We start from the raw sequence: 16,579 nt of genomic DNA, 5'->3' as shown, positions 1-16,579 counted from the left end.
CCCCCCCCCATCTCTCACGTTCAAGGAGCAGACGACCGGTTGCCTACCTACTAGGCGGACCCTCATTCGGTATAGTTTTGTTCTATATTTTGTATGTCTTCTGTAAAGTTAATGCACTTCGCTCAGCTACCCCGTGCACAATGTTAACGCACGGGGCCCTACGTGATACAGGGCGTATCCGCCCGCCGGCACGGCATCCCGCCATTAGGGCTGACACCCGGTCGGGTCGGGGGTCGGGGGTAAGGGTCGGCGGCACCCGGAGGGCGTGCGCTCCTGCTCAAAGTGATCGGGGGAAGTGCGTGGTGGCGGGGCTCGGCGGGGCCCGGCGGGGCGCGCGGTTAGGCTGTGGTGGTCGGTTGGTCGGTGCGCGGCATTAGCGCATAGTGCACGCTGCCGCCGCGCCGCCGCCCGCCGCTGCAGGCACCCATTACACCCCATCCACCCCCCACCACACCTCTCCACCCCCCACGACACCTCTCCACCCCCATCCACCACCAACAGGATGGGCGTCACCCCTTTCATTAATTGGCGCCTATCGGCATTCGCTGCCGCCGCTGCCCGATTCTTTACAGTTGAAATGGCATCCAGTTTGTCGCTTTTAATTTGCTTTCTATTTTGTATTTAGTTTTTCGTGTAACCTTTTATACCACCATTGACCTTGACTCGGTTTACGACGGCCGCGGGCAAACCCACGCATGTTACCCTGTTTACCTTACTTTTATTATTTACGGCGCCGCATATGTAATCTGTTCTGTGCGAGACAACTCGTGCGTGATGTCACCCGTGGAGGGAAGAGACGAGGGGGGTGCTCCTCCCCCAACCGGTAGGGCGTTCGCGTGCGCGGGGCGGCGGGGGCTCACTGGGACCGGGATTCTCGCGGACACTCCCGCCCGGTTCCCTTGATTTCATACAGTGCCGTGCAAGGTGCGACATAGGCATTGGAGTGCACCCAGTTAGTTTTGCAGTTTGAACTGCAAGACTTAAGATTTATTGTGAAGTCTGTCAACGTTTACCTTTACATACAGTTGGATTTGGAAAGAACATGGCACATTGAAAATTATATTATGTTTTCCTTTGTGTCGCAGCAAAAATGGGGTGCTGAAGAGGTCAGAGTCGGCCCCGTCATCTTCAGACAAATCATCGGTGAGTAAACATTTTACTTTTTCCTATCCGTAAAAAGGAATTTATTTTGTTTTTGTTATTTTTTTACTTTTTTGTGCCCCGAGCCACAGCCGAGGGGCGTGGATCTATATCCGTTGGCGTCGCGTCAAGCAGACGGGGGCGTACGCGTCTGGTGTGCCCCTGCCCCTTCGGGGGCTCCGGTCCCTCCGGGTCCCCGGGGGCGGAGCCGAGGCGTGGCTGCAGCACCCCTTTTATTGATGGCCTAGCAGCTCCTCCTCCTCCACCCCATTCATGGTCCCCGTCCGCACTTTTAGAAAAAGGTCTGGATAAAATAATAATACAAAAAAAAGGTGAAATCGTTTCATCAGGGACACCCAAACCAACCGATTTTCCTGCCCTAATGGTCGTGTCCTGGGCCGATCCGTCGTCGAGTATCGGATTTCGCCGCGCAGCAAGCAGACGATGATTTCCTCTTTCTTATCTATCAAAAAGCAGCCTCTGCTTCTCCGACCGACCCGTCCGACCCGACCCGGCGTGTCGTGTCCGGACCAATAACTGCAACTCGTCATGTCCGCAGAAATAGTTGCTCCTTTTTTTCCATCTCTTCTCTCTGTGTCTCGCGATGCTGTTGCGATTGTCGGCTTCATTAATTTTCACTCGGCGCAACTAGGAATCCTTTTGCTTGTCAATGCTGGACGTGTCTGGGGTGGAAAAGGGGGAGAGGGGGAGGGGGGTGGCCTGCCGGCCGCAGGTGGCGTTTAATGCGCTCGCTGCATCTATCATACGTCCTGTTCCGTGGGAAAAGCTCCGCGCGCCGCTCCAACTGGACTCGTGCGGACGTCGGGACGTCGCCGAATAACGCGACGCAGACCGTTACGCGCGCGCAAAACGGAATTAATGAAGATACTGCAACAACTTTGCTAAACTTTTCTTCCCTTTGAAAAACTAGGCTGCGCTGCAAATACAATTGTATGAAAGTCCTATAAAACGACCCTCTTTTCAATTACTTCGAAATTTGCGAAAGATTCAAAGCTTTTTAATCTTCATATAGATATGCGTTGATCTTGTTCAAAAATCTCGTCTTTTGTAACTAGCCAGCAGCAGAGCCTGAATAATTCGTGTGTTACACACCGAAAATGACATTATCCTGGAGGAGTCTGCTCCCACTCTATTGGAAGTAAAACGAAAAAAACGTGCCCTCTTCAAGGCTGGTTGGTTTACGTCTCCTTCTTTTTATAGGGCATGGCGCCCGGACGGCGCCTGTGTCGTTAATCCGTTTGGGGAAGCGCTGGGTCTGAGCTTCCGTGCCGACACGGGTAAATAGGAAGCGCCCCTAAAAAGGAATCCCTCCTCTTCCCTTTCTCTGCCGCTGCCGTTGCTCTGTTTCCCGAAAGCAAAGCTACCACTCTAGGGTAAACAACGTCGGGGCGCTGGGAGCTTGAACGGGAAACGGGCGCGGATGCCGAAACTGCTGCTTCTTACGATTAGGTGTCATCTTATTCGTTTGCCGGCTCGAGTTTCTGTATTTCCCGCCGCGTTTCCCATCGTGTGCGATTAGGTCGTACACCGCCCGCTGCTCTTTGAAGTACGCGGCGATTGAACTCGTATTTTTCTTTTAAAAGGACGCATTTCATTTTTCTTTCTCTCGTGAGTGGCGGGGATGTGACAGAAATGTGAACAGCCCATTGACGGAATGCGTCACCCGTGTAGTATCTCTCACACAATCTCGTCCCCATTGTGGACGCCGCGACACACAAGGGGCAGGTGGCTGGTGGGGGCGGCCCGCCCCACTGTCGAATAAGAAGTGCGACGAGGAATGCGGTGGGGCCCTTTGTTTTAAAACGATAGAAAATGATTTCATAGAACATTTTGGTTTAAAGACCAACCCCTTCTCCCCTCCCTTCCTCTCTTTCCTTCAGCTTCTGACGCCGCCACGCACGCTTCAACACTGATTCACATACATGGTGCGAGTTTCCATTGCGTCGTAAACTATCACAATCCCCGCCGGGCACGAAAAATCCCGGAGGCCCGCCGGAGGCCCAGTGGAGCCTTCCTTCGGGAACAATACCAACAATATCCCGGGCTTTATGTCCCCGGATGGGATAGGATAGATATAATGGCTTGCTTACGCGTCGGGGAAAAGGTGTCGGCGCTGCTGGCTCTTTACCTGACCGGCGTCCTAAAGCGCCGAAAATTTTCCCTCTCTCTCGCACATCTTTAGTTATAGCAAGGCATGCAACAAAGATGGGATGGGATACACAGAGATTCTTTTCGCGTTTCAGGGACCTACTTTATCACAATTCAGCGACTTTGCTGTGACGTGCGAAAGCCGGACAGGAGACAGAGTGTCTTGAGTGTCTTATGGTGAGCCAGCAGCAGTGAGCTCGCTTCTCTCTCCGAGTGGCCTGAGGTGAGCTTGCGAGCTCACTTCTCTCGCCAAGTGTCCTGTTAGAGTTGGTGAGCTCGCTTGTCTCTCTCTCCCCCTTTCCCTGGCGGTGGCACGCATCGCATCATTGGCGCGGGACGAAATCTGGAACACGGCGAGTGAAGGTGACAGTGAGCGTCGTTGTGCCAGCGAGGAGCGGTGGCGTGGGGCGGAGGCAGAGTCAACATAAATGTCATGTCAATAAGCGAAGTGTATGTGTGCGTGCGCGTGCGGGATTCTTGCACTGTGTGGGCACCTCTGTTGTACACATACCCATCCCCCTCCTCCGTTTCGTCCACAGTCGCTATCGGCGACCGCAATAATGAAGTATGTAATGCACCATCTGCGTGAGTGTGTGTGTCTGTGTTGCGAGTGAGAGAGAGCGAGGTTTGGTTTGAATCGGTCATATAGAAAAGACTAGGCTGAATAGGACATTGAAATCTTTGCGGTGATCATATACCAACGTGGCCGCCACGGGTCCGCCACTGTACTCTTGTCACCATAACGAAGAACTGTGCCTGCCCCACCAATCACTATCACCCGCGCAAGTCGTTCGTGAAAGTGCGAGTGCACACGATGACGACGCTTTTCGTATTAGCGAAGAATGAACCATCGCAGAAATAACACTCATTCAACACACACACTCACACACCTGGACTCATTCTATCGCCGCACTTTTCTGCTGCAGCTCCCAGGAGGACTTTCTCCTTCTCTTTGGAGCAAATTAGCAGCAGGCTAGGATTAGCCGGCAGCAGAGAGGCCGCATCTAACGAGCAGACAACGTCTGCCAATCTGTCCACGGAGTTGGAAGAAATCATATTCAATGACAGGAAATGTTTGATAATGCTTTACCGATTGCTCTATTAGTTGCAGATAAGCATTTGCTTTGAAGCTTAAAATATTTCTTGGTTTTGAGCTTTGCCAGTAGGGCACCATGAAAGTGCTGCACATCTGCAGGGAGCAGGGGCCCGAGATGCCCGACGGGGGCCCACCGCCAAACCGAAGCTTGTCTGAGCGTCGCGTCATCTGAAGGAGGGGACGAGGAAGGCGGGCAGACAACGGAGGGGGTTGTGTCTGCGTCTGAGCGACGTCCGAAAATGGAGCACTCTGAGATTACACGGAGACGGGGGGAGGGACGGGGATCGATATACCGATTCGGACGCAGCCAGGCAGACGGGTGCCGTATCGTCGCAAAAGGGCCGCTCAATGCAGGACCCACACACCCACAAGTCGCAGGCACGACGCATAGAAGTTTAGCCTTCGATAATCGATGACGGTGATAAATTGTGCTGCGTACTTTCGTTTTTCATGATTGAATTTCCACTTTACATTTTCTCTGACTTTATTCGCGAAATTATAATCGTGTATGGTCGTATAGCGACTGGAATGTGCACACGAGCCCTAACGGACTTTCTACACGTTATTGTGCCGAAGCTTGATTACCATAACAACAACGGGCGTTTGTGGGAGTCCCGTCGAAAAAAAATAAAATGAAAATGGATTCCTCTCTGGCTCAGGCTCAGCTTGTCTGATGAAGACGGTTTGACAGCAGCTGGCGGCATCTTTGAGCACCGGGGCCCATACCATCTCTAGCAGTGCACATAGAGTTTGCACCCCCTCCACCTCCACCCCGACCCACCCTCAACAACAGTCGGGACACGACGGCGTCACGGAGGTCTTATTATTTTTGTGTGACATGACCTCTGCGATAACACGACGTGAAGCGCCCCACAGGAAGTGAGGCATTGGTCTGGATCTGGGGAGAGCTGCCGCCTCGCATGCGCCATTTACCGACTGATGAACTCCATGGAGGGGGTAATACTTTAAAAATAGCGTGACGCAGCGCATGTGTGTTTACCCTGACTGCGTGTCACGCACTCGCGAGAGAGTAATCCCTTACGACCGATTTACCAAAGCAACGCGACAAGGAGAGAAAAAAAGAAGTATGAAGGGATAACTGTAACATTGGCCCCGCGCCGCGTGTCGTGTACTATTTTTCTCCGACTCAAAAATAGGTTCAGTGTCGTATGGTCACTTATTGTTGCTCCGGACTACATTATGCAGCCGTTGTGAGAGAGAGGAGGGAAGAGAGAGCGAGAGAGAGGGAGAGACTGTGGTTGCGGGGGAGACAGACGGTCGATCTCGTTCGTCTCCGAACAGTCCATCTGCTTCTGGGGGACTTCCTTTCTCCCTCTCCAGGTGGATGGAGCTCTGTCTCCCCATTGTGCGCCCGGGCCACAATTGATACAATGGTCCCAAAATGAAGAGAGACCTGCAGTGTAACATCTGCCCCTGTACAGCCCTTAGCAAAACCAGCACGAGCCAGATGAATTAACTTTTTGCATTGGACTACGGCAACGAGCGTCCTGCCGTGCCCTCATGTACTGCCTCTGATGGAAGTGAGCGTCACCGCCTTGACGATAAACTACCTCCAGAAAGTCCTGATTGGTCGGAGGAGGGTGGGCACACGACCACCTGAATGGGACGAAGCGGGCGGATGAGGAACAGAAAAAAATAATAAAAAAGCTTGGCTTAGGAGGCGGTGAGTAACCCCTTGGGTGCACCCACCACCTCCACCAACCGCAGCAACGGCCGTCTGAAGAAAGGGAGGCGGACACAACAAAGGACGGGGAGGCCACGAAAATAGTGATCAGCCCGCGTGTGTGCGGGGTCATACCTTTTGCTACTATTCACAGTTCAATCTCCTTTCACGCTCGACACATCCCCGATCCGATCCGCTTCCGGCTCCAGCGGGACTGCCAACCAAATAACCCTTTCGATCACCCCCTATGGTGTTTGCCAACACCGGGCGGCCTGTGTTGGCAGCAGTGACGAGGGATTTATATCGATCAGGATGGCGTTGGTGACACACACTCTGAGATGGTCGTTTGGCAATGTTTGCCAAAGCAACAGAGTGCGTTTCAAAGCGGGAGAAAAGAAAGAAAAAACGCGCCCCAGATTTCTTGCAGGCGTGGCCATCGAAAAGAACGCCGTGCTGTTCAAACTTTATCATCTCCTTGTGCGTGCATCGGCAGGTGCCGATAGCAGTGCAGTCCGCTATGCCCCCCGTCTCGCGCATTATTTACCGTCTTTTGTTCATTGTAGAGAAAGAAGCATTATCCGCCCCACACGCCTCGCTCACACAGGCACACGCGCCCCAACACACACACACACACACACCTCGTGTTTGTAATGTATCGCGCAATTACCTGAGTATCAGCATAGATGTGGTCTGGTGGCCCCGCTTGTAAACTCTGTGTGAGTGTGTGTGTCTACCATGAAGACCAGTGCCTTGGTGTCGCGTGGGCGGGGGCGGCGGCGCGCACTGCCCCGCCATTTCTTATGACGTGGTTATCGAGGCCGTCGCTTTTTCCTCCTCTTCTCTCTCTCTTCCTTGCAACGCCCGGGGCTGCGCACGGAGAGCTGCAGTGTCATTAATTGCTGAAATAACAAACTCGGCGCCGCCTCACCTCCACGTCAAACAAAATAGCGCCTTCACTGTCGTCTTTTGTCTTTGGCGTGCCCTTGGCCTTTGTGTGTCGTCTCTGCCGCTGGCGGTGCACGACGCGGCGATGCGCGGTGCGTTTGCGTGGGGCGTGCGCGATCGGCTGGCATCACTGCATCGCTAATTAAAGTGACCCGCCAAGGCTGCCAACCTTCCCCCTGCTGCCCGCTGCACCGACGGGCCGCCGCTGCCGCAGCTTTGAATAAATTGCAGCGCCTTGTACGGGATCGTGACACGACGCCGACTTCTTTTCTTTCCCCCCGTGCGCGCGCGTTTCAAATGTAAGGATGTGACGATTTGCAATTACTGCCGGCAGGGTCGCGAAATCTCCCTGTGTTGAGCAACGACGACACACGCCTTTCAGGTACGTCGATACAGGTGGAGATACTTTTCACTGCACGTCGGATGCGCGATTGTGACGGGGAGCCCGGAGACGCGCCGCCAGTGCACGAGGGTGTAGTAGTATGTAATGTCAGTGAGCACGCCTCTCGCAAGACCTCCGTTTCGCGCATCAGCCGGTGCCGCCGGAAGGGGAGACAGATATGGCCGGCGGCCTCGTCTGGTCTGGCGCCGACCCGGAGTGCCTCCATATCTTACTGGGTCGGCGGGCTCAGGTCGGAGTGGCATGGGCTGCGGCTGCTCGGACGGGTGGTGCGGCTCTCTCTCTCTCTGTCCGGGTATTATATTTGTCCAGCTGGACAACGCCATGTGATGCCCATAATGCGCGGCATACGCCGGCATACGCCCGCCGCCGCCGCTCCGTCGGGTCAGCGTCAACAAGCCTCTCTGTAATGCCGCCCCTCGCGCCGCGGCCACGTCCAGGCCGCTCCAGGCCGCTCCAGGACCCTCCAGGGCCCTCCAGGGCCGGGCAGGACTGATCGGCGCGTGAGCCGCACAATGCCATCCCGCCGTGTGAGTGTGAAAGTGTAGTGCGCGTCCGCGTCCCTCCCCCCCGTCGTCCACCCCTCTCCCCCCTGTATGGTAATGGAGCTCTTCTTTCTGATCATCGCGCGACTCTCATAACTAGGGCCTTATCATTTCACATTTCTTTTATAGATGGTAGATGGTATACGGCAGGGCCGTCACTCTCAGCCCCTTTTGCTCTTGACCCCCGTGTGAACTGCCGTTGGGGAGGGCGCATATAGAGACACTCTCGGGCAGGCACGCCGCGACTACTGGGCTGCCCTTGTGGCGGGATTACTGGAATAGCGCGACGCTGGCCAACCGAGAAGAAACACAGGATAGGGGCTTATAATGACCCTCTGGTTGGACACCTGCGACCGCTCTCCTGGCCATCGCTGTGTGTGTGTGTGTGTGTGTGTGTGTGTGTGTGTGTGAGTGTAATGCATTCTTGTTTGCGTGACAGCCGGCCCGGCCCCGTGCTCTGGCTGCCATGAGCTAGGTGCCCCTGGAATAAACGCGGCGTGTAGTTTAGCGACGAGTCCGGTGGAAAATGAAGCAATAAGTATGGCGAGCTCTAGTTATCGCGGATGACAAACTTTTAGTGTATGTGTGTGCGTGCGCTCGCTGGCGTGGCGCCAGGTGTCTGTGTGTGGGTCAGAGAGAGAGAGACAGACAGACAGACAGAGAAGAGAGAGACGCAGACATAGAAAGGGAGTGCGAGAGAGAGAGGCATGGTTGCAGCTCCACGACGCACCCCCGTGGGGGCCCCTTTATTGAGGCTTTTATTGTGTGCCTCGAGGCTACTTTAGCCATTGGGGCTTATCCATCTGCCCCTCATCGTCCGTTGGGCCGACGTCTGCCGACGTCTCTGCTGCCGGTAGCTGGCGTCTCCTCAACGACTGGCGGTCTCATTTCGAAGATTTCGAGCTCATTCGGTGCAGCCTGCATTCAGCCCTTTCCTTTCCTAAGGTATCCTGTTCGACGAAGAATTTTTCTGGAAGAAGGAATCTGCCAGCTGAGCGACAGAGGACCTTGCAAAATTTTTGCTCGGTCAAAAATGACTTCATCAATCTAAATTCAGGCGCCGCCCTGTGCGCTCACTGCCGCTGCTCGCGTCACGGAGGGCGGTGACCCGGTCGCGTTGCACCGCCTGTTCTATTGTCAACGGCAGCAGCAACCGCAGCGCGTAACCGGTTCTATCCTCTGGGCCCTACGCGTCGGCCCGTGCAAGTGTGGCAAAAAAGAAGGTCTAGGCCTGGTCTGGCGCATTTTCCATCCTCGTGTTTCTGCACAACCTGTGCACGGTAAAAACGATGTACTTTTATTTTTTTGAGGAAAAAGGGAACATTTTGAGGAACTCCCGTATTTAAATAAAGCTCCTCCGTTCTCGCCTCAGATTTTTAGGAATCTTCTCAAAAAGTGAGGAGACTTCCTCGAAATCTGAGAGTTTTAGGAATCTTCTCAAAAAATGAGGAGACTTCCTCGAAATCTGAGAAGATTTTTAGGAATCTTCTCAAAATATGAGAATGAGGAGTTTTCCTCAGACCTACAAAAGTTTTCCCCTTTTCCTTGAAAGAATGAGACTTCGTTTTTACCGTGTGCGAAACGAGCCTTAAAGTAGTTGGCATAACAGGCAGCAGAACTGTGGTTTATGACCATCGGACCACGATCTTGTCTAAAATTTTGCCTACTCCCTACTCCAAACGAAATCAACGACGCTGCTCGCGCTGTCGCCTGTAGGCTCGTTTGAACTGTTTCCACGTAGGTGTCCACAGCTGCGGTCAGTACTCTGGACCGGTTGCCATGGACACCGCCCGGTGACTGCCTGGAAATAGATCTGCCCCCTGTCTTGGCGACCGCGCGACGGCGGGCGACGGCGACGCGGCGTCACGCGTCCGAAAAGAAAGCAAACAAAAGGGATCACGCGCTCGGATCTATTTACAGGTCAAAGCTCTGCTGCAGAGCCTTTACGGTTATGTTATTAGCACTTGTAGACCGGATCACCTTTGGTTCGTATTAGTCATACAACACTCCTCGACTACTCACACGCACGTACTTGCGCGTACATGGGTGGCCAGGCGGGCGGGGATGAAGTGAATCTGAATATGAAAGACATTCCTGGTGGGGCATTCGGTGCACTGTACGCAAGCGCGCCCGAAGGCGCGTCCTTTTCACCACTCAGTCATCATCATCATCGTCGGCATCATTCGACGGTGCTGTCATCGTCGCACACTCTTCCATACCCAGCTCGGCGCTCATCTTCACCCCTTCCCCACCCCCACCCCTTCTCTCCATCGAACGGAATGTTTATGACGTCCATCAAGCGGGGTGACACCGTTCACCTCCTTGTCTCCGCGCTCCAGGGCCCAGGGCGCGAGCTAAGCCGGAGCCTCCACATGATTCCAGGACTCGCACCGGGGTTCCCCTCTCTCTCTCCCTCTCTCTCTCTCTCTCCCTCTCTCGCTCTCCCTCCATCCCATACACACACAGTACCACGCCCTGCGCAGCCCAGAGCGATTTTCTCGCCTCCCGCTACGGTGACCCCTGACCCCCCGTGACTGGGCGCCCTGCCAGCGCAAGCCCGCACGGTGCATTTCGCGGACAGGTGGCGTCGATCCCAGAAAGCGTTGCCAGTTATCGCTGGATGTAGATCAGACTGGACTTGTTGCTCGATAACCATCATTATCTCTGAACTCTCTCCCACACTGTGTGCTAAATGCTTCAAGGCATTTATTGGGTTGATTTTTTTAAATTTTAAGCCTTCTTTGGGTCTTGCCAGGTTTTTCTCGAGAGTTGTCGTCCGCGGCCGTGTGAGGCGGTTTTACCGTGCCGTATTGCTCTCCGTAAATTCCTGTCGGATAAGATCGGTGCCCGCGCCGTCGTCAATAAACACTCCATTTGGAACGCGCGGCGCGGCGGCGGCTGCTTTCCTCGAAACGGAACTCCTTTCGGGGAGGACCAGAGGACCGCCGGGCACCTCTTTCTCCCTCTCTCCTGTCTGTCCCTTCGGTGCGGGCGACGCCGTTGGTCCTGCGGAGCGACAAGGAGAGCGCGAGGCTGGCGCGCGAGCGACGACGCCCTGGACTCGACCCGGGCGGTGCGTCGCGCGCCCGCCGCCGCGGCGGCGAGAGGCGATGCCCGATGCCCATTTTGATGACGGACAAGCGGCAGTAAAGCTTCCCCGAAAGCCGTCGCCCCGGCCCGTGTTTTATTATTGAACATTCCTAAACCTGGCCGTCGCGTCGCCTCTGTGGCCCTGTTTCCCTTTCAAATTCAGCCCGAAGTGGACATGCGCCCGGGCCTTGTCTCAGAGTGTGTAGTGCGCGCCTCGATTTGCATGTGATTATGCCGAGCCCTTATCGCCCTTGTATCTGGCCCTAAATCGGAGATGCGCCCCGATAACGCGCGCTGCATCGATCACCGCGACCGTATTGAGCCCCCTCTGCTCGCCCGTAACAAAACTAATAAACCCCCTTTTATTTCGGATGGCCCGTGTGTGCCCCGGCGTGCCCCCACGCGCTGCTCGGGGTCCCGGGGACCCCCCGCGGGCCAGAGCGCGCCCCGGGGCCCTCGCGCGGCCCACGGGACCCCGCAGTACTCTACTTTGTCACGCTTTATCAACGTGTCAGGCCCATGCGTTACCGTGAGGGAACACCGTGACATTGTCCGAGCTGTCTTCCCTCGTTATATACCTGCCAGCGCGCGCGGCCCGGCCCCGGCTCGGCCACCATAGTGCCCCCCAAAGGGCTAATGCGTTCTCCGGATCAACTCGCCTGTAGTCTTGAAAGTGATTTGGAAGCACGCAATGAAAGGATTTCTCGTAGAAACAAAAAAGAGAATAATATTTTTGTCATTTGTGTGTCATTACTGGAAGTTCGTCATCACGTTCCGTATGGGTGGGGAATTGACGTTATCACTACACTAGCAGGCGGACTCAGCCGACCTGTAACCCACATCCATGCCACTCATCCCTGAGTGAGAGACTATCAAGACGCAATCTCGGTCTTGCACGATTTATTCTCCGTCGAGTGCTTTTGCATAGAACCGGCACAGCAGGTTTGGGGTTTGGCAGCTTGCATTCGGAAGCGGATACTCTGGATAGGCGTTGCTGCCTCTCTGCCTCCAGTGCACTCCGGCCCTCTCTGCGATCGGGTGTGACAAAGACGGCGTGTTGCGGTTCCTCGCTGGCGTACCTCGTCAGAGCCCACGCTTCACATCAGACATGAAATGGAGAGCGGATAGCTTTAGACCACTGCGAACCTGATCCGAACACCGAGACCAGGATCAAGGGATCTCCATGGCATTGCACGCACACACTCCCTCACACAGAGGCGAGGCACGTTACCTACAATATGGTGTCGCTTTTAACCCTATTGAAAAATAGTACCTCCGGCCGACACCTAACCACTCTCAAACAGAGCATAGCGATGATTACCTTCCCAATCAGTGTAAAACGAACCGTCCCACTGACAAGTGCTCCTGCCACATCGTACACTGATTAGTCCCACCCTAACAGCACGAGACTCGGATGCCCAGAGGCCCCGTCATTTCGAATGGAGACGACACCTCTGACACGACAGAAATAATTGTAAACTTATCAATATCTCGTTTTCAGGGAACACGCATAGCTGCGCGGGATTCGTGTTGATATTCAGAGGATGAGGGCGACACCAATCTCCGCCGAGAATGCGTTCGAGTCGCTTCGAGTTGTTCGAGTTATGCGGGGGGATGGATCATAGGCAGCGCGGGGCCGGACCAATTATATCGAAACAGGAGGATGTTATCGACTGTGAGCTTAATGCTCGGCTATGTCGGGGAATGCACAGACAGTCCCACAGTAGTACGTTTTTGAAGCGATACGCATCGCGTCGCCGCCCTTTATTAGCAGAGCATCCCGCGGCGAATCGAAAGGAAACTATCTCACTCTTTTGTGTCTTGCGGGGTCGCCGAAGCACACGCAGCGAGAGAGATAACCTGCAGGTGAATGCCGGCGCAACCCTCTTCATTATTGACTCGAAATGGTTTCGCTCCGGCTTGTTTTGTCTCTCAGGCCGTTGGGAGAAGCCCTAAGTGGGTGTGATCGGATTATTACGGCTGTGTGTGTGTGTGTGTGTGTGTGTGTGTGTGTGTAAGGGCCCTGCTGGTGTTCCGGTGTGTTTGTGGCGAATCCCTTACCCCCGGCCGGCCCGGCCCCCCGCGCCGTGCGACCCTCCTTTGTTTCCGAGGCGGCGGCGGCCCCGTTTGACTGGGAGCGCGCTCTGCTTGTGTGTTATTTGTCGGGCGACTCATCGTCAGGTGAACTGTGGCCAATGCGCGGTCTTATTGCCTTTTACGAGACGCCGACGAGGCGACGTTTGGCGTGAGTTATCGTCCTTGTCGTCCGGAAGGCACGCATCCACCAGGAGACTTGAACGCACTGTTCCGAATTTGTCTCCGATTTGCGCGGAAGGAGTTTCTTAATAATGGCACTTGCTATTGTGGAGGTAGGAGATCTTGAACCTGTTTAACGTTAGATTGTGTGCGTGCGCGAGGTGCGTGGTGCGTGCACTGGCAATGGTGTGAGTTTTTTGCGTCCGGCTTGTAGAACCAGTGAGGGTAATAAACGTTGTTGCACAGCAAAAACAACAACACATACTCGTCGTACTACCGTGAAGAGGAGAGGTCGTGACTAACATACTGTCGCAGCCATCGCTGTGAAGATGTCGTAGTTTTCTCCGTCGGGGCTTTCTCTTCATTATGATGCGAGCCGTCATTTAATAAGACAACAATGATGGCGATTATTTTTATTGCTCTCTCAATATACTTTCTTTGCATTAACGCTTAACAAGTACTGTTGTGATCTCCACTCGATGACCCCATCGTATCACCTCGTAGACAGGAAGGCGCCGCCAACAGCTGACACGCTACTTTCTCACGCCTAGCTCGCGGCTGTTGACACCTTTCTCTTTCTAGCGGCGCGCATTGAAAATCGGCAGTCGGTCGATTCACCTCACCTCGAGCAATCATCCACGCCAACGTCAAGTCTTGCGTCACCGTTGTATTACAGCCCTGCGTGAGGGCAACGGACAGAGAGAGAGCAATGTTTCTCAACGTAGATGAGACGAGCGCGGCGTTGCTTCGCGTTGCCCGATGGCGCCCGACGTGGACCCATTGTTCCAATGTCATGGTCGACCAAGTGCAGACTTGGAGCATGACAGCTCGGCTCGGGACCCACCGCCTCGACCTTGTGTGCTGTTGTTGTGACGACCTTTATGGACTGCAGAGGGCGGTGCAACCGCGGCGCCAGACTGATGATGATTCGGGATGATGTCCCTTTGTCTTTCCTCAAGGGGGGGAACATTTCTGTGTGGCGTTACCCACGTGTGTGTCGCTTTTACAATGCCTCACGTTTTCGTCCACGTTTTCGTTGCATCATATACTGCTCATCTTCCTTCCCAGGTGACATGATTCCACGAGCAATTTCGACAGGCCCGCCTCATGTAGTTTGTATGCAGTAATGAATTAGCAAACGGCGCGGGGGGAAGTTTGAATGCGAGGAGCCCCGGCGGCGGCGGCGGCTGCAAGATGACACGCGGCACCTTGCAATTACACCCGGGCCCCGGGGGCAGCGTGCGGTAATTGCAGCGCGGATTGCAATGTGTTGGCGGCGGCGGCGCGAGCGCATCACGTTTTAGGAAACGTGAATGTCGATTCCTTTGCCTTTTGTCTGTTTTTTTCCCGCCGCCGTGAAGAAATGGAAGCACCGGCGGAGAGTAATCCCCCGGCCGGCGAGGCGTCGGCCCTGACTGTCGGCCTTTGGGATGATTATCATTGTATAGTCGGCCGGTATGTCATCATGTTTTAATCTCGCAGAACCATCGCCCTAGGCGACCCGGCCGGCTCCGTGCTTATAGCGCCCGCGTGTGTCTGTTTTCACACTTCGGAAATGTTTTCCTGGGCGCGTTTGGCTTCGCAAACGTCATTAATCCTTGCAGTATATGTCTGCTTGTTGGGCGATCGAGCGGGCCGATTTGACGACCGTTGGGTGATTCATACCGCTTCAGTTCGGCGGGGACGCGCCGCGCTGCCCCGATGCTTCCGGATAAGCGGTCGTCCGCCGCCTCCCCGCGCAGCGAGCATCATCGCGACGGACTTGTGCGCTCGTTCGAACGCAGCCCGCAGACGCGACACGAATTGAAATTATCGTGCGAATATAGACGCGGCGTACCTGGTGTGGCTGGTGGCTTTGTTGTTCCATGGCCTCACCTTTGCCCCCCCCCCTCCCCCCCTCTCTCTCCCCGGCGGTGAACCCGTCCGGTACGCTCCGAGCATACCAACGGCGACCCTCCCCGCGCGCTTCCTTTGCATGCCGCATGGCGTGGACAAGATAGCCGTATTGCACAACGGACGGTCATCCGGGCGCTGCTCACACACACATGCAGTGGGGGTTGACAGGGTGTCGTGCGGGGTCACACCATGCACGGGGTTGCATCAGCGCGCGAGGTGGCTAACGATCCCTCCTTCCCGTATAGTCACCGCGAATTCCACTTTTTATTGCTCGCGTTGTATCGCTTTGACAAAACAGAAAAATGCAAGAATGAAGGGAAAATGTAAACCATATGCGAACCGCCCTTCCTTACATGCTGATGTATTTTTTCTCGCACCCGCTCTCGACTAATTAAGCCAAATAGTGGTCGGAACGCCTCCCCGTCGAGCTGGAGTGACGACGGCGGCGAGCACACTTAGTGTATGGTCTAGGACTTCTCATAAATGGCCAATAAGCAAGCTGGCCTGGCCGATGGGCTGGGCGCGGTGCGTCGTCTGCTCCTTTGGCGCGGATGACTGTTTCCGCTCGGCCGGGTACTGTACGACTTCCTCGCGCGAATGGCACGCCGCCGTCGGGTCCCTCGCGCTGGGGTCCCACGGTAGCGCGGCGGGGTGTGGCGCCGAGCGAGCAGCAGCGAGCAGGCTCGCCGGTGAAAGGGGCGTTATTACACGCAGATATACATCGCAAGTGTCCTTTGCAAAGGATATGTATGCCGTCATTTTTCGCCTACTTGCGCCTTGGCTGCGTGCGTACCGCCGTACCATGCGGGACTCTGTGTGTGTGTGTGTGTGTGTGTGTGTCGCGCGCTGGTGGGATGACTAACAACAAACTTGTCTCCAAATTACCGTGTCACCAGATCGACCAACGATCCGAATATGTCAAGAAACGGCCCCCCTCAATTAAACTCCATGGAGTGTGTGTGTGAAGCAGAGAAAGAGGCCCAGAGACACGGCGGGGACAACTCAAATTCCTCCGATAAATACCCTCCGCGCCGAACGAAAGGGTGGGCTGGCTCATCGCTCTCGATCGTCGTCGGAAATAAAAAGTTTGGTGGTATTTTTGGGTGTATTATCGGTTTCGGGAACGCTCACCCCATGATTGAGTGGGGCAGAGGCAAGAGACCCTACACTTTGCCCATTATAAAGAGGGAAAGAGAGTATCACGCACGCGATGCTGCGGCGAAACGGGAGGGAGACACACGATTATTTTCGGGGTGCTCAATCGGGGTGTTTTCGGTGATGCGCGGCCCATAGAGCAGCATTTCTGTTTTATTTGGCTTTCTAGGCAGTCGTCGTTGCTTTCATAAAGTAAAAAGCGC

General features: G+C 54.9%; 1 protein-coding gene across 2 annotated transcripts in view; it reads left to right on the top strand.

Moving 5' to 3' along the window:
- The window catches only part of LOC113205001 (TNF receptor-associated factor 4), an 89,430-nt gene that overhangs the window by 33,148 nt on the left and 39,703 nt on the right, over positions 1–16,579 (top strand). For both annotated transcript variants that reach the window (XM_052265008.1, XM_052265009.1), the window contains one exon: positions 1,086–1,143. The gene's annotated coding sequence lies outside the window, so the exon portion shown is untranslated. The remainder of the gene's footprint in view (positions 1–1,085; positions 1,144–16,579) is intronic.

The sequence above is a fragment of the Frankliniella occidentalis genome, unplaced genomic scaffold, assembly GCF_000697945.3.
Source record: "Frankliniella occidentalis isolate FOCC.00 unplaced genomic scaffold, Focc_3.1 Scaffold23, whole genome shotgun sequence".
NCBI lineage: Eukaryota > Metazoa > Arthropoda > Insecta > Thysanoptera > Thripidae > Frankliniella > Frankliniella occidentalis.
This window is presented reverse-complemented; position numbering and strand designations above follow the sequence as displayed.